Genomic DNA, 22,605 nt, shown 5'->3' on the forward strand with positions numbered 1-22,605 from the left:
AAACAAAAATAAACCTTAAATTAACTTCAGGCATTTTAATGATCAATAAAAGTTACAAATTCAAGGACAGTGGTAATCATGATAGAAATTCATTGTGAGTGTTCCTTTAGTCAATTTTAGGAAGCCTGATGGATATTGCAGTTTTAGTTGAATTCTGTGTAATGGAGATTAAAATTGTTTCTGTGGTATTTCACTGATTTGTTGTTTTGCTGGTTCTACTCTCTTTCTAGTGACAAGGATGAGTGTTTCTTATGCTACATTGCTCAAACCCAGTTTAATAGAATCTCTTTTTATGTTTGATGACTGCTTCAAATAAGTGGCAAAATATCTGCCAACAATTACTAAAATATTACACTGTTGGAACACTGCTTGGGAAATTACTGAACACACTTGCTTCAGAGTAGAGTTGCAAAGAACAATTTCATGGCTACTGAGTATTTTCTGGCTAGTTTCTTTATCATTAAAATGAATGTTAAATGACTTAATGATGTAATTTTTGGGCAATTTTAGATATTGGGGATGTTGAACAAATAATGTAGTGGCAAACATCAATCATAAATCCCCTGTTCATGTTATCTTACATGTAGAACTTTTGAATATTCTGTTAGTGATGCTTAGAAATCAGAATCTAAAATATGATCCTAGCTATGTGAGCAAAATATAGTTGGATAAAGAGATCATAAGACTTGCCCCTAGGTAAGTCTATGGGGAACCCCAAATGACTTCCTTGTTATGAATTCATGGTACAAACTGAAATATTCAGTCATATTTTATCCCATTTTAGGATGGCAGCTATTTGGTATAGTGATAATTCTGATCTGGGGCATTCATAATAGTTGGGATTTATGCTGCCCTAACGTCAAGGGTGTACTAAATAATAAATAATCCCTTTGTGTAAACACATTGCAAATGAACCTGAGAGATTTACAACTATTATTTATTAACTCTTAGAGTATATTTGTTTATTAAAATTTCTATCCTCCTAACGTCGTAAGAAGAAATATATTTTGCTTTTGTATGAGAATGGAATAGAAAGTGTAAATCTGTAGTTGTAATAATTAGGGGTGAGGGTTAGGGGTAAAGAGTAAAGGTCCCAAGGTCACAGAGTCCTATAGAAAATCATACAGGTTCCATGCAGGTCTCTGAATCTGAACACCATAAATTCTGCTCCCCTCCCATTCCTACCTCTTAGGAATCTTAGAATTTAACCTAAGATTTTAAGATTCAATCTTAATTTTATAATCACTTTTCATTAAAGCCAAAAATAGTAATTAAAATGGATTTTTGCCTGTGTTTATTGGCTCTTAGCATCTTGAACATGACCTTCTTATTTGGGATCTCCTTTATACCTTTTCCCATATGCTTGGTCTAAGTTCAGAAATATTGGCCAAATTTTCATTCTGCATCCATGGAACTCTAGAATTCTGAACTTGATTTTGCCCATGTGGCTTCTGGTTCTATGTTTTGGCTCCTCAGAGAACCTGACTAAAAATGACTAACTGTATCTCATCACTTATTGGAAAAACCCAACCCCTCGTCCTCATCTATCCCATCCTGATGCCCCTCAAAACTCAACTCTGGCACCATATCAATTTTTTTATATTAATTAAAAAGTTAAAAGAACAATTAAAGCCTTTGTGGATTAACCTTTAAGAGATTTATGGTTTGTTATTTTTCTATTTAGCTCTAATGAAAGGGATTTGACGCTTATATAGGTATCACCTTCCATTTAACATATGTTGAGACTTAAATTATTCTTGATTGGTTCCCAGTGATCCTCCAAACATGGGCCAAGTTCATGGTTTTGTTTTTTTACAAATGGGTGACATCACACAAATAAGGATATGACTTTATTCAGAAAATTCTTTAAAAATCATTCAAACAACTTATAAGAATGAATTCTTATCACTTATATGTTAAGGAGCCTTATTTATTTTTGCTTATGAAATAACATATTTAAAAGTAGCACATAAAGGAGCATGGTCATGCTAGAATTAGCAAAAGCCCCAGAATTCTGTACGTTTCACTATTCCTCCTGCACGAGAAGTGCCCTTTTCTGCATCCTCATCTCTTATCCTTTCACACTTTATTATCTTTACAAAAAGGAAGGAGACAACATACAAAATTAATTTAACTAAAGGTCTGCATTACAACTGAAAGCCATTAACTGGCAGCCGTTTACCAAAGCACAGGCAAAAATCAATTTTAATTAGTATTTTTGGCTTTAATGAAAAGTGATTACAAAATTGGCATTTTAGCTAATACTGTTGAGATATATGGTGAGGTGATACTAATTAATTTTCTGTTGAATTGCCATAGGCCTTGAATTTCTGCAATAAAATGATATATTTGCTGATACCAGGGCTGCATCAGCATTTCAGAGTTTCATAACAAAAGGCTTCTTAGTGGTTTACAGATATATTTCACACTACTCCTAAGCTACAGAGTATTATTATTTTTTTCCATATAAAGACTGTTATAGGCAATCAAATTTCATACCATTTTATTAATTGGGGACATTTTATTTTAATGTATCTTGAATGTTAGCCAAAGAACCCTTTATTTCAAATACAGCTTTCTCTTTTTGCTACAAGTGGTATAGAAAGGACATGACATACTTTAATTAGAGAACACTTAATGAATGATTTCTCTTTATTTCCTCACTTTTCCTACTCTCTTGATTATATTGGTAATAAATTGCCTACTAAACTTAGTTATGTGTTTTAGATCCAGTTAAAAGCAGGAAATAAAAAAGAACCAAGCTTTACAATCCACTCTTGTCATATGATTTGTTTCAAATGCTCTTCAGCTTGCTTTAACTGTGATTATTTCCTCCTCCCCCCACTTTTATTTAAAGAAAAACTGCTGACTGCAGTCTTTAAAAATTATATAATTTTCCCTTATGGGCTGAAAATCTGTATCCTTACATTAATTTTGTTTGACCTGTGGTTAGAAAGTCATTTTATTCATTTGTTGTTGTTGTTGCTGGCTGTCATAGACAGATACAGGAGCATAATCTAGACTCAATTACAAGGATGGCCTATGGAGACAGAGGGATGGTGTTGGAATCCTGACTCCACCAATGATTGGCTTTGGGGACTTGGGTAAATTACTTAACCTCTCTAAGCCTCACTTTTCTCACCTGTACAATGGAAATAACTATGTCCATGTCAAAACAGATTTTGAGTATTTAAAATACATAAATACCTTAATGTAAAGCACTCAATAACCAATAGCAATTGTTATTTTGGAAATGAAATCCTATTTGTTAAAGCATTATTTTATTACTTACTGGAATATGTATAAACTTGGGTTATATTTTACATAAGATCCAAGTACAAGTCATGCAAATGTATTTTTGTAATAAAAAATCTAAGTTTAAGAATAAATCATTAATCAAAAGTTCAAAATGATAGAAAATATAAACTAGAAACTATAGATTCCTAGACTTTTAGAATAGATTCAATAGAATAAACTCAATTAAATAACTGTCATCTAGTCCAGGCTTTTTTCTTTTAAAAATGAGTGAGCTATGGCTCACATAAGTTAAATGGCTTGATATATGATTCACAACTGAGTATCAGAGGAAGGGCTCAGTTAAGTCTACTCTAGTGGCAAATTTTATGATTCTTACACATGTGTTTTTGTGTGTCAAAGGGAGACTATATAAAATCTATCCACTACAGATTAGCAATAACTATATAAGGGAAAGCTACTTTATGTGGTTCAGATTTGCATGATGTAACATGGAAAGCTAAACATCAAAAAAAACCAAAAAACGAAAAACACCAAACTCTTAAGCAGAATTTAGAGAAGTGGAAAAATGTTGCTTCTTTTTAATCTTGCCTGAAATGTTAGACAGACTATCACAGGAGCCAATAGACAATGTCCTGCAGGTTTTGGGGGCAAGTGTACACTTAAAATCCCATCTAAAATTAAAAAAAAATCCACAAACATCCCTGCTGAGAAGCATCTGGGAATGTTTTCTATTTTAAAGATTTTAGTTTTTATGTAGGAAAAAATATTTACTTTGTTTCCTAAAAAGAGTTTTTAGAGCATGGCACACATATAAATACACATTTATTAATCAGGTCTCGGATGAATGGCTCTATTCTATCCACCTTCCTCTGAAAATACTCTTCACCCCACTTGATTGATATGGCCTTATATTGGAGACTCACAAGATCTGTAGGAGGAATCACATGCCTCAGAACTATGTGATAATAGCACATGCTTTTTGTGTGTTTTTTCAGTGTGTGTTTGTTTGGTACTATAGAATCGTAGAATTCTAAATAAGAAAGGGATATGAGGGACTATTTGCTCTAAAATCCTCATCTTGCAGATGAGGAATTCGAAGAATTAGAGGAGTTATAAAACTTGCCCTTGTTACCCAGCTAGTATGAAGCAGATCTGGGAGCTACAATTCAGGCAATCTAAATCATAGCTGGGTGATCTTTCCTTTATGCCATATATTCAATAGTCTACCAATAGGTTAAACATTTGGTTTAAAATGAGCTTCATATCACATTACTAATATCAGTTGATATTAGTAAACTTCCATGTAAAATATTTTATGAGAAAAATTCTCTTGAGTACAAGGTGAAATAATGGACATGCGGATCTAGGGTGATTACTTGGTCATGAATATGCATATGATCAGGCTCTGGCCATTTTCTTTGTTAACTAAATTCACAATAGTCTTAGGCATACAACAGAATGACAATATTAAACTACAGTTGGTAATTTAAATTACTCTTTGCTACTTGGAGGAAAGTCTATATGAGATGGCAAATTACAATTTTAAGATTGCATCACAGGTGTAGAGCAGGGGAAGTTGGTTGTATCCTCTTAATGATTCATTTCACTGAGATGATTGCCAGATGAATCCATGTTCACTGTAGGAGTAATTTGGCCTAGAATACCAGACTATTCATTGCAGGACTGACTTCAGGGTCACCTGATCTGTCCAGTCACACAAGGCCCACACTTAAAAGAGACCCACCTTTGGTTTAATGCTCTGTTACTGCAGTCTTAAAATTCTTAATAATGTTATCTTTGAACTTGTGTTTTGTAAGTGAAGTCTGATGGGACAATAGAACACGACTGTGAGCAGAGGAGATAGGTGCAGTATGTGTGTCTGCTGTTTCTTGCCACTCCGTTCTCATATTGTGTTCAGGACGCTCCATGAGCACAGAATTCCAATGGACCTTTGTGTGTGGCAGTTCAAAGATACTCAAAGCTTGTTATTTGCACTGAGTAAGCAGGGTGCTGACAGACCAAGAGGCCATGCTTTTCATTCTAGCCAGAACTTGCTTAGAAAGCAGGAAGAAGGCAGTGGTGTTAGGAGAGACACAAATGACCAAGGAACCCTATTATATTCTTTCTTACTCAAATGTTACTTCCCTGTATTCGCCAACCACTTTTGATGAAAATGATGACATAGAAGGTAAAAGGAAGAGCAACCTGTAATTCCTTTTCCCACTCATCAGTAGCCAGACATAGAAAGTGTTGGTAAAATGTGCATGTGTTAAGAAGTGAAATAAAAATGGTTGAGTCAGTTTTGTGCTGTTTCCACTTTTCTGGTAAGAATGAAATACACATGAGTATATGAGCCCCAAAATACAAATTGTATAATTTTGGTTATTTAACATACAAGTTAAATGCTCTTATATTTTCATTTAAAACTAACTTTGTACAATATCAAGATAAACAGTAAAATTCATGCTAGTAATTAAAAATATTAACTTTTCTTCATTTAGAAAGACATTAAATAATAAATAAAAAATACCATGACAATTGATGGAGAAACTGGACAAAAAAGGAAAAGCTTTATTTTTTTACACATTTCCTGCCCTTGTAACAAGTGGCCCTGCATTTTCTTTTTACATTGGGCCACATAAGTTATGTACCCAGTCCTGACTCACTGTGATTCTTAGGAGAGCAATCTATCTCATTCTGGAAACACACTATTATTTTCCTGTTTTAGGGCTTCTCACTTTCTGGATTTCAAGTAGATTATCTCTTTTCTGTAGACAGAGGGGGGAACAGACTTTTTATTCTTTAGATAGATTATAAATAGTTGCTTAGATAACCGTTTACTGTATCAATAATAATTCAGTCATGTTTGAGCTTGTGTCCTGGTTCTCTTAATTAGATTTTGATTTGATTTAGCCTATTCCCAAGTTTACACCTCAGATGGCTAATTTCATCTTACTTCACAGAGTTGTTGTAAAGTTGTATTTATGTATTTGATAAGTATTTACTGAGCAGCTATTACATGCTGGGTACTGTGCTAGATGGGAGGGACTCAACAGTGAGTAAAACAGACAGATTTTATGCCCTTATGGAGATTTTGTTTGCGAGTGGGAGACAGACAATAAGAAGTAAATAAAAAGGACAAAACCCCCAGATTTAGATGAATGGTGTGGTGAGAATAAACAGGGTAATGGGGAAAAAAAGCAATGAGAATAGGTAGCTTGGGTAGGATGGATTACCCAAAAAAGTTTTGGGAAGGGTTGAGTAAGGATAGTGTATAATATCTGAGGTGAGACCTGGGTGATGAATCAAAATATTCAGAGGGGAGTGCTCCAAGCAGAGGAAACAAGAATTACAGAGGACAAATGCCCATCAAGAGATGAATGGATAAAGAAGATGTGGTATATATATATATATATATATATATATATATATATATATATATACACACACACACACAATGGAATATTACTTAGCCATAAAGAAGAATGAAATTCTGCCATTTGCAGCAGCATGGATGGACCTAGAGAATATTATTCTTAATGAAATAAGTCAGACAGAGGAAGACAAACACTTTATGGTATCAGTTATATGTGGAATCTAACTGCTCAAGTAATTACTTAACTTTATGCAAAACAGAAACAAACTCACAGATACAGAAAGCAAACTAGTGGTTACCAAAGGGAGAAGAAAGGGGGGATGGGCAAAATAGGGGTATGGGACTAAGAGGTACAAACTACTATGTATAAAAATAGATAAGCAATAGGATATATTGTGTAGCACAGAGAATTATAGCTATTATCTTGTGACAACTTTTTAAAAAAATTTTTCTCTAACAATTTAGTTCATATCTTTTAGCTGCCAAGTGTCTAATTAAATGTTTTGCTTAAAGGTAAATAATAAGATCCAATTATGCATTACTTTTGTTACTTATTTTTTTTTTTAACTTTTTTTGTATTGGCATGTAGCCAATTAACAATGTTGTGATAGTTTCAGGTGCACAGGAAAGTGACTCAACCATACATATACATGTATCCGTTCTCCCCCAACCTCCCCTCCCATACAGCCTGCCACATAACATTGAGCAGAGTTCCCTGTGCTATATAGTAGGTCCTTGTTGGCTATCCTTTTTAAATATAGCAGTGTGTACATGTCAATCCCAAACTCCCTAACTATACTTTCCCTCCCCCTCTGCACCTTCCCCCGGTAACCATAAGTTATTCTCTAAGTCTGTGAGTCCGTTTCTGTTTTGTGAATACATTCATTTGTATCATTTCTTTTTAGATTCTGCATATAAGCGATATCATATGATATTTCTCTTTCTCTGTCTGACTTACTTCACTCAGTATGACAGTCACTAGGTCCATCCATGTTGCTGCACAACTTTTAATGGGTATAATCTGTAAAATACTGAATCACTATACTGTACTCCTGAAAGTAATATAATATTGTAAATCAACTATACTTCAATTTTAAAAAAGGCCTAAAAATGAAAAACCCTTGCTGTAGTGGGTTGAATGGTAGCCTCCAAAAAGATATGCTCATGCCCCAGAACCTGTGAATATGACCTTATTTAGAAAAAGAGTCTTTGCAGATATAATTAAATTAAGGATCTTGAGATGAGATCATCCTGGATTAACTGTGTGGGCCCTGAATCCAGTGTAAAGTGTACATACAACAGACAGAAGAGGAGAGCACAGAGACACAGAGGAGAAGGCCATGTGAGGGCAGAGGCAGATACTAGAGTTAAGCTACCAAAAGTCAAGGACTACCGAGAGTCACCAGAGCTAGAAAGAGGCAAGGAAAGATTCTCTCTTAGAGCCTTCAGAGGAAGCATGGCTGTGCCAATAACTTGATTTAAGCTTCTGGCCTACAAAACTGTGAGAGAATAAACTTCTATTATTTTAAGACCTCCAAATTTATGGTAAATTGTTATGGCAGCCTCAGGAAACTAATACACTTGGCATTTTTTGAAGAACAGAAAGGAGGTCACAAAGTGAGTAAGGTGGAGGAGGCTAAGAGGAGATGAGAGAATTAGACAGAAGCCAGACTCTCCAGGATTGGCTAAACCATAGGAAGAAGCTGGGGTTTTATTGTAGAGTCATAGGAAGCCATTGGTGGATGGGTATTAAACTAGAGTAACGAGTGTCATTCAGTCTACATTTAAACTACAGTGCAAAAAAATGGGCTATGAGTCAGAGTAAAATGGGAAGACTACTGTAGTTGACCAACTGAGAGATGATGGTGGCCCAGACTAGTCTGGTTGTGCTAGAGAGTCTGGTTGTGCTAGAGATGGAGTGAGGGAACCAGATTCAGATGTATTTTGATATAGAAATAAGACTTGGTAATGGATTGGATGAGAGGAATCAATCAAAGATGACTTCCGAGATTTTATTGCAAATAAATGGGTACTGGTAAAGTTAAACAACAACTGAAATGGCAATCACTAGTAGAGGAAAATGTACCCACTGTTGAAGGTGGAAATCAAGAGTTCCCTTGGGACATAATTAAGGCTTAAAAATCCAAATGTAAATATTATTTAGGTAGCATTAGTTGAGACAGTGTATTCTAAAAGCCTGATTAATTGCACCTATATATTGCTCAAAAATGAATGTGTCCTATGTTAATGATGACTGATTTTCTTAGCTTAGTTCTCACAAGATAACCGTTTTATCTCTTGGGGATATCACTCCACAATTGCTATCATTGCAGTAATTAGTTCTTGCCTTCATTTATTATTAGAGAAGACTAATGTTCTTTAAGGGCAAGGTTCCAAGAGCTGAGCTAATTTTCAGGTCTCCATGTATGATATTTCTACATCAATCCACAGATCAGAGAGTGTAATTATAAGTTTAGGGTTAACTTGCACTTCAGCATACAGAGTGATTCCCCCGCAAGTAAGCAATTCTCTGAACTTTGTGATTTGCTTGATTGCTCAATCCACCAGCTAGAGGAAATGCAAGAATCAACTTTTTGCCCAAACTCTACTTTAATCTTGGCTGAAGAAGCCTGAAAATCTGGGCTTAGAGATGCTCTTTCTAACCCTTCTCTATTTAATCAATAATGACTGTGGCAGAAAGAGAGAGTATATCTTTTTTCCCAAACAGAGGTAATTGAATATTGCCTAATTAGATTAATTGTACTACTTTGATGCCATAGTGATAGGTGATATATAGGAGGCCTGGCAGTGATAATTGTGAGAGAGGTTATTTAATGTAAAATGAAGGATACAGGGTCTGGAGGCCACAGCTTTAAATATGGTGTCCTCTTCCCTTCTCAAAGTTTGAGTATGTATTTTTATATTAAAAATGGAATACATTCAGTTATTAAAATATGTTCAGGGCTTCCCTGGTGGCGCAGTGGTTGAGAGTCTGCCTGCCAATTCAGGGGATACGGGTTCGAGCCCTGGTCTGGGAAGATCCCACATGCCACGGAGCAGCTGGGCCCGTGAGCTGCAATTGCTGAGCCTGCGCGTCTGGAGCCTGTGCTCCGCAACAAGAGAGGCCGCGATAGTGAGAGGCCCGCGCACCGCGATGAAGAGTGGCCCCCGCTTGCCACAACTAGAGAAAGCCCTCGCACAGAAATGAAGACCTAACACAGCCATAAATTAATTAATTAATTAATTTTAAAAAAATATATGTTCAACTCCTTTCTATGGCTTCTAAGTTTATATACTAATACAATTACTTTCGATTGCTTGAGTTATTTTTGCCTGGGCAGGAGATAGCAAGGAGGAATACACCACTGGCCCTTCCCACATTCACATCTCAGTAAATATAAGACCAACGATAGTGGGAAAGGCCAGAGTACCACATATTGTGGTCCTTCTGGTCTCATTTTGACTGGAATCAGGCTCAGCCACTGTGTCCACTAAGAGTTTCCTTGCAGAGGAAACAGACATAGAGAGAAATTTGGAGAAACGCTACTAACTTAAGCTATTGACTTAAAGCACTTTGGTGGAAGGTGAATATGACAAAAATTTATGAGGCAACACAATTTCAGTAGTGAGGACAAGAGGCTATTTTTTAAAAAAGATGTGACATGGGTTCTATAACTCTTTTTTTTTTTTTTTTTTTTTTTTTTTTTTTTTAATTTATTTATTTATTTATGGCTGTGTTGGGTTGTCGTTTCTGGGTGAGGGCTTTCTCTAGTCGTGGCAAGTGGGGGCCACTTTTCATCGCGGTGCGCAGGCCTCTCACTACTGTGGCCTCTCTTGTTGAGGAGCACAGGCTCCAAACGCGCAGGCTCAACAATTGTGGCTCATGGGCCCAGTTGCTCGGCGGCATGTGGGATCTTCCCAGACCAGGGCTCGAACCCGTGTCCCCAGCATTGGCAGGCAGATTCTCAACCACTGTGCCACCAGGGAAGCCCAGGTTCTATAACTCTTAACCACCCATTTAGGAAAATGACCATCAACTCTTTCATTGTATTGGTTGTGCTGTATCTCTGTGGTCTGCACGAAAACATTGCACCTTTTCCTTTCACCCATTCAGGACTTTATGAATGCCAACTATGTTCCACGCTCATGAGCAGCCTATGGGTTAGTTGCATTCAACTGTATGGAAGCTGTTTATGGAGGAAGGATTTCGCATTGGTAACTGTGCAATCAGGTGAAAGAGACCAAACTTAAAATCTGTCTTCCTGAGAAAAAAAGGAGTAACTGACTTACTTCTCTTAATAATAATGGAGTTTAAATTTTTTCCCTGAAACTCCAAATAGGAGCAGTGGAAATTCTGGAAGAACTTGAAAATATTTCTTGGCATCTATTCAACTCTGAAATGTTTTGTGAAAATTATATGGGATTCTGTAAATGTAAAAATATTTTTTTCCTTTGTAAAATGAGATAATTCCTGCTGAGGTAATTTGGGTAGAAAAAAGGGGTGGGGGGAGAGAGGGAGAGAGAGAGAGAGAGAAAGATGGTTGGAGGAACTGGGTATGAAGATCAAGATCTATGACTTTTCATAGACACATCTTGCTTGGTATATTGTCTTCATATTCATGAATTTAGAAAAACCCTATACTTAAAAGTGGGAGATAATAGGAGCTGAAAACTGTAATGCCAAATGAAAACAAAAAGAGAAACAAAAATTCTGAAACCCATTAAACCCTACGGGCAAAAAAATGGCAAGATTTCTATACAGGGATATTAAATCTATGACAAACTCTGTTTATAATCTTTGAACTTCAAAATGGATGGCATGCCAAGTGACAGAATAATGATTTCAAATGAGGAGTAATTATAGGCATCAGAACTGCCCGAACCTGCTGATGATGTTGTAGACTGAAAATCTTTTTCTGGATTCATTTTGTATTTACAGTAGTTGCCATATGTACCACCTCTGTTTGACATCCATTTTTAAAGTAGTGAGGTTGGGGGGCAGAAATGCAACCTACTGTCTGCAGCGTTTTAGATCTATACATAGAGGCATACTGGCTATAGCTTTGTTTTAATATTCAGGACTTCAAAAGTTTGAAAAAAATTGGTTTATAATGATTTTCAGATTGAGATTAAAGACCTGTTGATTATTTATTCATTTCGAATTTGAAAAGTGAGATGAACACAGTTACAGAACTATATAAAATTACTACTTTCTGTTTGGGAAGACTTTTTATGACTTTTTATTGTTCATGCATAGTCTATGCAATGTCAACAGAGCATAAAGCTGTTACCAGCTTTACCCTTGGTAACGGCTGTTGGTGATACATTTGAATAATCTTACCAACAACTGAACAGATGAGGCTGACCTGAATATGTTACAGAAGCATGATATTAGTCAAAGTTGTCATTTATGCAGATAAAAATAAGTAAGTTTGACAAATCATTTTGGAAAATTTTAGAAGTTTGCCAAATCTAGGTGGAAAATTTTAGAATTTATCTGCCTTTGTTAACCAGATTGACTAGATAATGAACAGATCTGGAATTCACACTAAGCCATGTTATAACTATGAGTTCAAGATCAACCATGACTCAAATACATAACAGTACTACTGAGGAGCATAATGTGATGTAATTTTCTATTTAGATTTTAATTTCCAATTGTATTAGTTTGCTAGGGCTGCTATAACAAAGTTTCACAGACTGGATGGCTTAAACAACAGAAATAAATTTTCTTACAATTCTGGAGGCTAGAAGTCCAATATCAAGGTGTTAGAAGGCTTGATTTCTTCTAAGGCCTCTCTCTATGGCTTGCAGATGGCCGCCTTCTTGCTGTGCCCTCATATGGGCCTTTCTCTGTGTGCACACATCTCTAGTGTCTCTTTTATGTGTTCAAATTTCCTCTTCTTATAAGGACATCAGTCAGATTGGATTAATACCCACCCTAATGGCCTTATTTTGACTTGATCACCTCCTTAACGACCTTATCTCCTAACATGGTTACATTCTGAGGTACTAGGAGTTAGGACTTCAACATATGAATTTTGGGGAGACACAATTTAGCCCATAACACCAATGTAAGGCACACACCTACCAATATTTGTTGAGCCCCTACTAGGAATCAGCACTGAGCAAGGCACAGGTGATACAATAGAGATGGGATCTCTACCCTCATGGAGCTAACAGTTTAATGGAGGGAAAGTCAATTAAGAGTTAAGCAAACAACCAGCTACATATTAATAGATGATGGTAAATGCTATGAAGGTAACAAAAAGAGCATGTAATGAAGATCAACAGAGTGGGGTGGGGGAGGAAGTGGTGGGGAACCTGCATAGATGGATCTTTAGGAAAAGCACCTATGGAGGGACATTTTCTTTGAGGTGTGAGAGGCTGTGTTTGAAAAACTGAAAGGGGGTCAAGGTGGTCGAAGCATAATGAATAAAGGGTTGTGAAACGAAACTGGATGGAGGGTCATCAGGTGTTTGGATTTGTATGGCCTTGGAGACCTCAAGAAGGAGTCTGGGTTTTATTTGAATTGCAGTATGAAGCCCTTGAACATGTTTAAGCAAGAATAGATTTCTGTTTAAAAACCTTACCCTGGCTGTTGTGGTGTGAAAGGGACAGAGTAGACACAGGGAACCCATTTAAAGGCAGTAAAGTTGTTAAGGGCAGTGGTGATGATGGATTGGATGAAGGTGGTAGCAGTGTGGATGAGTGAAGTAGATAGATCCAAAATATATTTGAAGGGTAGAAATGACAAGCCTTGCAGATACGCTGGATGTGCAGAGTAAGAAGAGGGTAGAACCAAGAACGACTCCCAGGTTGAACAGCTGAGTAGATGTTAGTACCAATGGCTGTGAAAGAGTAGACTGGGGGGTGGGGGGAGATTTACATAGAGAGTGGGCTTGAGAAGGGGTGTTGAGATCTAAGAGCTTAGGTTTGCTCATTTTTTCCCATTTAATAAAATATTTTATTTTTGTAAAGAAGAATTTTAAATATATATAAATTCTGAATTTCAACCTTGCATTTTGAGTGCCTGTTTTACTAAACTAAGCACAAACCATTGATGTTTTAGGCTGAAGACATCTGCCACAATTTGGTATGGCGACTGTAGCCAGTGCCTCAACTTTGGACCCCAAAGTACTTGGAATGGTTGAAGATCTAAAGGACATTTTGGGGACAGGGCAGAGAGGGTGAAGCAGGAAGGCAGAACTGCATCATAGGAAGAAGGAAAAGATCAGCAGTGGGTTCAGGAGGGCAGGAGAGTCGGGCAAGATGAACAGGAGGAGACAGGTCCAGCTTCTCCTCCCCATTACCTCCTCCTGGAGACCTGGAGTTTCAAGTGCTTATTAGGTTATCCTAAGAGCGTCATAGAGGTGATCAAGTAGAAACATGTTATGAGAGCAGAAAAAAAGTATTTGAAGTTGGAGTAAAAATATATCCATTTATTAGTGATTACTAGTGACTCAGAATTAAAATGATATCTATGAGCTTAAATAACTTGCTTTCAACTTAAGGTTTGACCAAAGAGTTAGGTACAGCTTTGTCTTTTTTCCCTATACAGTAGAATAGGTATTGGACATTTATACATGACATAGATTCCAGACTCTGTCAGAGGGTTTCATCTTTGTGTTCCTATCTAATTTGATGGTGCTATTATTAAAGATGTCCTGGAAGGGCAAGGTCAAATTATTTGAAACCAAAGACTCTCATGCTAGATTTTAAAAGTGCAATAGCAGAGTATTTTAGAACTTAAATGAAACTGCCAACCAAAATGCTTTTAGCATGACTTTGCAAATTGTAAATCTGGCAGAGATTTTAAGAAATGTTTGGCTGCTCTGGCTTTAGTGATTTAGTGAGTATAGTGATTTAGTAAACACTCCCTGTTAACAGTTTCTTAGATATTTAATGCTCTAGGCAGAAAGGTAGGATGATAAAAAGTTTGCTGTTGATGAAGAAACTAAATCATTTGGCTTACCCCTAGCTACTGGTACCTAAAAGAATCTCCTGTTTCAATAAGAAAGGCCTTTTTGTTATTTTCAAATGTTTCATACTTTTGAAAATAGCTTATAATGAAAAACTGTGGTAGGAAAATACACTAGAATCTAATATGCATAAACTTTGTATTTGAGAGTCTAAGCATGTATTACAGTGCATCTGATATAGATATGATAAATAATTGAATATGATTCTAAAGGTAGGAAAAAACACTTTAGCTATTCTGTCATTCTCAGCTTCTCTAGAAGTTTGTTTGGCAATAAGGATTCTATTTTCACTGTTTAAATTGCTCTCAGGAATAAAGTGAGATTTACCAGGAGAAGTTCATTGCTTAATAGATCAGTAGATATCTTGGTATTGGTGGATACTAACGGCTAATCTTCATTTACCCACATAAGGATAGTGATAATCAGTAGGGCATGCATTTAAGTTGTTTTTCTAATACCAGTGATTAATTTTATAGGGTGTTATAAAAAAATCCCTTAAGGAATTTTTTCCAGTTTCTTCATTTTATAGATAAGGAAACTAAGCTCCATATAGGTGAAATGTGCCCAGCCCACGGCTGGTTAGCACTAGGTCTAGAACCCAAGGGTTCTGACTTTTAGGCTAGTGCCTTTTAATTCACAGTATTGCATTTTATAGACTGGTCTCTTGTTTCAGTATATAAAATACTTGGACAGTTCCATTGTTAAAACTAAGTTTGTATTTTGTTAGAAGTGCTAACTGGATCTGAAATCCCTCAGTTTTTGTTAGAGATCTTTACCATAGATAGAAAAAGACTTGCTGGGAAGGGGGACGGGTGGACCAGGTTTAAAACAGATTGTCTCCATGTGCTTCCCTGCAAACATATTGGCATCTTCTGACCAGCACTGATTCGTCTCTCCCTTTAGCACAGGCCTAGTTGTGCCTCATATCAGACATTTTGCCACCATTGTCTGGAATGAGGGAAACATTCTGGCCAATATTTTGAGAGATGCTCCTTGAAACACGTGAATTAAATTTGTCACTTTTGATTTTGTTAACATGATTTTCAACCTAATTGCTCTGGTAGACAAATTTAAGCTAAGGGAATCAAAGTTTTAGACCTTCACAAATAATATTTATTTTTCTTTAATCCACGTCTAAGTAGATTTTCAAACATTGAGGAAACAAAAATATTGCAGAGTATATTAAATTTCTCATTAGGTACACTGCATGCAACTCAAGTTAAATACTCATTTTCATGGTTGACATAGCAGTTTCCAAGTACAAGCTCTTTATGGATTATATATATGACATGGACATGACATAGTCTATAGATGACGAATGCGAGAGGAGACCCACTCTGAAGGAGTTAAATGTACAAGCTGCATCAGAACAATTCTGCCCAAAAAGTTTAGAAAAGGGGATGAAGGCTATTACAAACAGCTAAATATAGTGGAAGAGGAAAGATGTAATAATATAATACAAAATTTGGCGAATAAGAAAGGGGAAATATTTTTTCTCTTGCCAAACAACCATAGGATCTTCACATCACTGATACTGGCATTGCTAACTTAAAGTACTATTTATTGAAATGCTGATGGTGCAATTCTGCATTGACCTCAGAAGACATTTTGTTGCCTATAAAATTGTCAATGCCAGAAGTAACGAAAACAGTTTTGTTTGGTTTTCATTAAAAGGCTGACCTGGTCTGACGCTGATTAATTTGTGATGGCTGGAAGGACCAAAATTTTACAGTGACTTCACTGCAAATGAGATTACTATTTCAGAGCTGAACTTCCATTTGGTCATTGACTATATCAGGACTCTCAAGCAGTCTTACAAAGGCAAGTCAACAGCAGCATGTTTTTGGAGAAAAATAGAAAATCTATTTGTCTATATCTGTCTATTTCTTAATATTTATTTTGGACAAATTTTCTTTGACTTCATTTAAAGATGTAGAGTGACACATGCAAAGAGCAGGTAAGGGATTGTGCAGGCGGTAATAGATTGCTTTGCCGAGTAATTGTACTTCTGAGGACTGAAAAGCACAAAGAAGAAAGCAGCCCCATACCAGCCTGTACCAGGATAAATAACTGCTTATAGCTGCACACTTTCATCACAGATGTACCGCTATCATTTCTATCTCTGTCTCTCTCATCTCTATCTGTATCTTTCTATTGCTATATATCACACATCATATCAGACTTATACATACATGTGATGCAATATCATATACATGATATATGTGACAAATATGTATAATTTATGATCATATATATTATGTTTCACATATCAAATTATACATATATATCCTATCATACATACATGATATATATCATGTGATTTATATCTATCTGTGATGAAAATGTGTGTGTATATGTGTATATATATAGAGAGAGAGAGGGACAGAGACAGAGACAGAGATTGAGAGAGTTTGAGAGAGAGAGAGAAATCAGAGAGGTGGTGTGAAGAGAAGTTGTTCTAACAGAAAATCAAAATCAACGCCAAAAAATCAAATTCTACAGATTTTTTTTCATTTTATTTAATGGCTTGTGACTATGTCATCATTATTGATAATTTGGCCTCAAGACATTATCCATATTTAAAGCTGTGTAATATAAGAGGCTAGTTTAGGAAGATAGTCACTAATATTGAAACGCTACCTGCTATTCCCCCAAAGTCTCTAGCTGTTCCATGGTAGCAAAACACACTGGGTGAATAGGGATTTTTACAGAACATGATTATGGCAATCCAAGTACAGAAAAGTTCTGTATTAGAATTACCTGATCATTCTGTCCTCAGGTGAAAACAAAAGTATGATGGTGACATAACGACAGCCTTCTTTCTATCTCTTGTATCATACTCTCCCAACTGGGGTGGTTGCTCTTTCTGCCAGATATATAACTGACACCTTGGGAATCTTCCTTCTTGTTTTTTCAGGGAATTCCTTTTCCTTTTTTTCCTTTTTGAAGCTTCTGTTTTCATAATTTTCTCTTTTGTAGATTTTTTTTTGGTAGTTTCTTGATGAAGGGTGCATGGGAAATGCATTTTTTGAGACCTCTCATGTCTGAACTTGTTTTTATTCAGCCCTCATGCTTTACTGATAGTTTGAAGGGATATAGAAATCTAGTTTATAGATCATTAACCTTCAGAATTTTGAAGGTATTTCTCCAGTATCTGTTTGCTCTACTGTCACTGTTGTGAAGCTGTTTCAAATTTTGTTCATGTAAGTCACATTTAATTAATTAATTAATTAATCTCTTAAAAGCTTGTAGAATCTTTTCTTTGTCCTTTTGTTCTGAAATTTTACAGTAATGTGCCTTGGCATAGGCCAATTTTCATTCTTCTTTTTGAGGGGGTAATACTCCATGAGGCATTATAATCCAAAAACTCATGTCCTTCAAATCTAAAAATTTTTCTTGAATTTGATCATTAATGAGTTCCTGTTATTTCTTTATGGATCTTTTCTTTTCCAAATGTTAGGTGTTCTGCACTGTTCTCTCTTTTTTTTTTCTCTTATTTTTCATCTCTTTCTTTTTATTCGCCTATTGGGAGGTTTCCTCAACCTTATCTCCCATTCCTGCTGTTGTGTTTTTCCCTTTCCATTACCATTTTAAAAATCATGTTCCATGAATGCAATATCTTTTTAGAGTTTTTGAAGATATTAATGGTAGTTATTTTATAGGTTTCTTTTCTTTTCATGTTTTTCTTTCCTGCCTTATTGGTTTTCCAGCTTTCATTTTAGAAGCGTTCTCCAAATGTCTAATATTTCTGCTCATGATTTAGAAAAATAAGTAGATCGTAAGTTCTAAGTATACAGGTAGGGAGCTTTACTGTAGGATGATTTGGAAGAATTATATATTGAGGAACTCCCCCTGTCTGTATCTTCAGGTATTACTTCTTGGGCTAATCATAATCTCCAGGAAATCATCTTCAATCTCATCCTTGAGGATAAGGTCTAGCTCCCAGCATTCTGGAGTAGAGTGGGGAAAGATGGCTGGGATCTTATGCCTTCACCATTGGGTATTCATATGGCTATTTATTCTCCTGTTTTCCATAAAATATCACACTCTCTTTCTCATGTACATTTAATCTCTCTCTCCCTCTTTCTCTTTTTCAAGTAGATAGTTCTCATCTTTTTTTTTTAATATATACTACTTTTATATATTTAAAATTTTACATAAATGGTATACTGTATTGTTTTTCAAGTTTGTTTTATCATTGAACACTGTTTTTAAGACTTATCCATGTTCATATATGTATATCTAGTTCATTCATTTCAATGGCTTATGGTATTCTATATTACAAACCATAGTTCAATCATCTCCCCTACTGAGGGTAGTTAGGTGGTTTCTACTTTTTTGCAACAATAAATCTTCATTTATCCTTGTGTAATGTGTGAGCGTTTCTCTAAGTCAGGAATGTAGCAGTGTGTTTGTTGAGTTGTAGGATATGTGCCTCTTGAAGTTTACTAGGTATTGACAGTCTGCTCTCCAAATGAGTTAAATCAGTTTATATTCCCATTGACATTTTATGAGAGAGATGCTATTTTCCCACATTCTCACCAACATTTACTATAATTTGAGATACATGTTATTTTTTGCCAAACTGGGTGTGTAAATTCCCTGATTAGTAATGAGGTCAAATACCCTTTCTTATATTTATTGACCAACTTCCTTCTGAGAATTGCTAATTCATCTTCTTTGTCTATTTCTTCTATTTGGTTGTTTACCTTCCTTGTGTTGATTGTAGAAACTTTTTCTTATTTTGAGTACCAATTCTTTGGTTTGGTTTTATGTGTTACAGATATTTCACCAAGTTTTTGGCTTAACTTTTTACCTTGTTTATGATAGTTCTCATCTTTCTTTTTGTCATAGATTTTATTTTTTAGAGCACTTACAGGTTTATAGCAAAATTGAGTGGAAAGTACAGAGAGTTCCCATATATCCTCTGAACTTACATATGCATAGCCTTGCACATCCTGCATCACAGTGATACATTTTTTTAACAGTCAATGGACCTACTTTGACATGTTTTTATTGCCCAAAATCCATAGTTAACACTAAGGCTCACTGTTGGCATTATAGACTCTATGGGTTTTGACAAATGTATAATGCCATGTATCTATCATTATAGTATCATACAAAATAGTTTTACTGCCCTAAGATCCTCTGTGCTCTGCCTACCCCACCATTTAAAAAACATATTTAAGTTTCCTCCATTAAAAAAAAAAATCATACCTAACTGTGAAAGCCTTCCCCTGTATCTCGCCTCTCTTTCACAGGCAACTTCTCCTTTTTTTCCTCTGTTCTCTACCCACTGTAGTCCATCTTGCAGCCCTACCTCTTTTCTGAAATATCTCTAGCTAGCTAAGGTCACTTCTGTGTCACTAAATTAAAAATGGCTATTTTTTGGTTATACCCTTTCTTGGACTTTTGTGAGCACTTAACATTCTCTTCCCTTGATTCCAGACTTACGTTTTTCATTTCATCTGTTATTATAGCTTATTCTTTGCTTCTTTTGCAAGATAAGCCTCCCATGACCATTCATTAGTTTATAACTTCTCAATGTATAAAGTGTTGGTTTAATTTTCTTCCTTGTTTTACACTCTCCCAAGGTAGTCTTATCAATTCTCCTTGCTTCAGTCACCACCTATATGAGAATAATTCACAAAATTACATCTTTGACCTGGTGTTATGGACTGAATATTTGTGTCCTGTAAATTCTTTTGTTGAAGTTCTAACCCCCAGTGTGACCATATTTGGAGATGAGGCCTCTAAGGAAGTAATTAAGGTTAAATGAAGTCATAAGGGTGGGCCCCTGATCCAGATAGGATTAGTGTTCTTATAAGGACAGACACCAAAGAGCTCTCTCTCTGTCTCTCTCTCTGTTTTTCTATCTCCTGGTGTGCAGAGGAAAGCCTACATGAGTACACAGTAGGATGGAGGCTGTCTATAAGCCAGGAAGAAGGCTCTCACCAGAAACCAAATTTGCAGGAACCCTGATCATGGACTTCTAGCTGCCGTAACAGTGAGAAAATAAATGTCTGTTGTTTAAGCATTCAATCTGTGCCTGTGGTATTTTGTTATGAAAGCATGAGCACACGGATACATCTGGTCATCTCAAGTGATCCCCAGAACCTTTATTCAGATGTCAGCTTTTCATTTGTATCCTCTAAAGTTCCCTTCAATTACTCAAAAACTCAAACTCATGATCTTACACTTTGCTGTTCACTCTCAACTTGCAAAACCTAGTCTTTTCCCAATAGTCTCTTTCAGTGGCCGACACTCTCTGTCTTGTAACCTGAGTTTGAACCCCAGGAATCATTCTTCACACTTCTCTCTTCTCTGTGCCCCATATTCCATTCATCATTCCATCATTCCATTATCTTTTACATTCTTAATGTTTCTTAAATCTGTCCACATTTCTCCTTTCCCATTTCGAATATGGCCTTTTCAAAGCTCCATTATTTCTTTGATGTGGCAGTCTCCTAACTGATCTCTTTGTGTCCATTCTTGTCACCTTTCAACCAGTTCTGTCTTCTGTAACCGAGGTGACAGGTTTAAAATTTAAAAGTAATCAAATACTTTAATAGAGTGTCAGTGACATTCCAGGAAACCAGGAGCCTGGAGATCAGATCACCTGCCATCAGGTCACCATGGCAGTCCATAGACCAAGATGTGGCAACCGAGTTCACTTCACAGAAGGATTCTAATGCTGGCTGAATCACCATGAGTATGAATATAGATTAACTCAAAGCAGGAAGGAATGCCAGTCTGAAGACCTAAGTACTGCTCAAGCACAGAACATGCAATAGCAAATCTTACCCCTTCAACCAAAAAGAGAAAGCAGGACAGTGGGTTCATTACTGAAGTTGACTAAACTATTTGTTAATAGAGAAAGCCTGAAACAGAGTCACGTTGTTTGGCTGTGTCTGGGCTCCTGGGACTCACCTGAAGGTTATATAGGTGAAGGCAGATCATAGTTTATCTACTCCAGTGTCAAATGATATAATACAATAGTAAACACCTTCCATAAATGAGTTTCATACTAAAGAAAATTCATAAGGATTCTGATGGTAATTCTTTCAATGGAAATTCATAGGAAATACTAACAGTACAAATACATGTAAGTCATAATGTAAGAAAGAAAACAACTCAAGTTTATGCTTCATAGAGAAGTAAACAAAGCAGCATTGTTGGGTTTAGATGAAGAGGCTAAATGAATAATAGGTGACAGAAAAGAAATGGATGAAATATTTCTCAGTGGGATAGTCATTGTCAGTGTCAGTACAGTAGACTTTATAATTAGTTTCTTAAAAACAGTCAAGCTCTCAAGATAGCAAAATTATGTTAAAGCTGCCATATATGGGTCTTGAAATTATAATGAGATCTTTAGCTCAAACAACAGCAGTTGTGGAAGTGAATGGGATAAAAACAGAGGGAGCACAAACAAAAGACTTTCCACAACTGTGTTGGGGGCAGCAATGATAATAATTATGGAAATGAATGCAGAGTAGGCATCAGTGAAGATGTAAACACCTAAAAGAGGTCAATTTTGAATGGGACACTGAACTATGCTAATTATGTCAAAACTTGTCAAGACCCAGGATAAAGGTGATTCTGTTTTATTGCTTCTCAATGTTTATACAAGTCAGATATCTGAAACAATGTAAATGATGAAAATACTGTGTTTAGCAGAAAATAATGATTAAAAGATGTCAGATTATAGACTCATGAAACAACGTGCCATGTGACAGTGTGTTGTTTGTATTGACATAATCCCTGGATTGAGTGTTGATAGAAGACAAAGCAAGTGAAGTTGGCATTGGAGCAACAGGAAAAAGAGGAAGAATATAAAAAAAATGAAGAATCACCAGACCATAAAAGTGATAGAGTAGGAGTTCAATGACAAAGAACACCTACCAAATACAGGTATGCCACGCTTTTCGAAAGTTTGCTTTATGCCACTTTGCTTTTATGAAAGACCTACATTAGTACTTTTTTTCACTA

The 22,605-nt window shown here is 36.0% G+C and overlaps 1 long non-coding RNA gene across 1 annotated transcript in view; it reads left to right on the plus strand.

The window, feature by feature from the left end:
- Positions 1 to 20,658, plus strand: part of LOC132364915 (uncharacterized) — a 229,001-nt gene extending 208,343 nt beyond the window's left edge. Inside the window, exon 3 of the long non-coding RNA XR_009502956.1 lies at positions 20,507 to 20,658. This is a non-coding gene — a long non-coding RNA (uncharacterized LOC132364915). The remainder of the gene's footprint in view (positions 1 to 20,506) is intronic.
- Positions 20,659 to 22,605: the final 1,947 nt, after the last annotated feature.

This window comes from Balaenoptera ricei, chromosome 4 (genome assembly GCF_028023285.1).
Source record: "Balaenoptera ricei isolate mBalRic1 chromosome 4, mBalRic1.hap2, whole genome shotgun sequence".
Taxonomy (NCBI): Eukaryota; Metazoa; Chordata; class Mammalia; order Artiodactyla; family Balaenopteridae; genus Balaenoptera; species Balaenoptera ricei.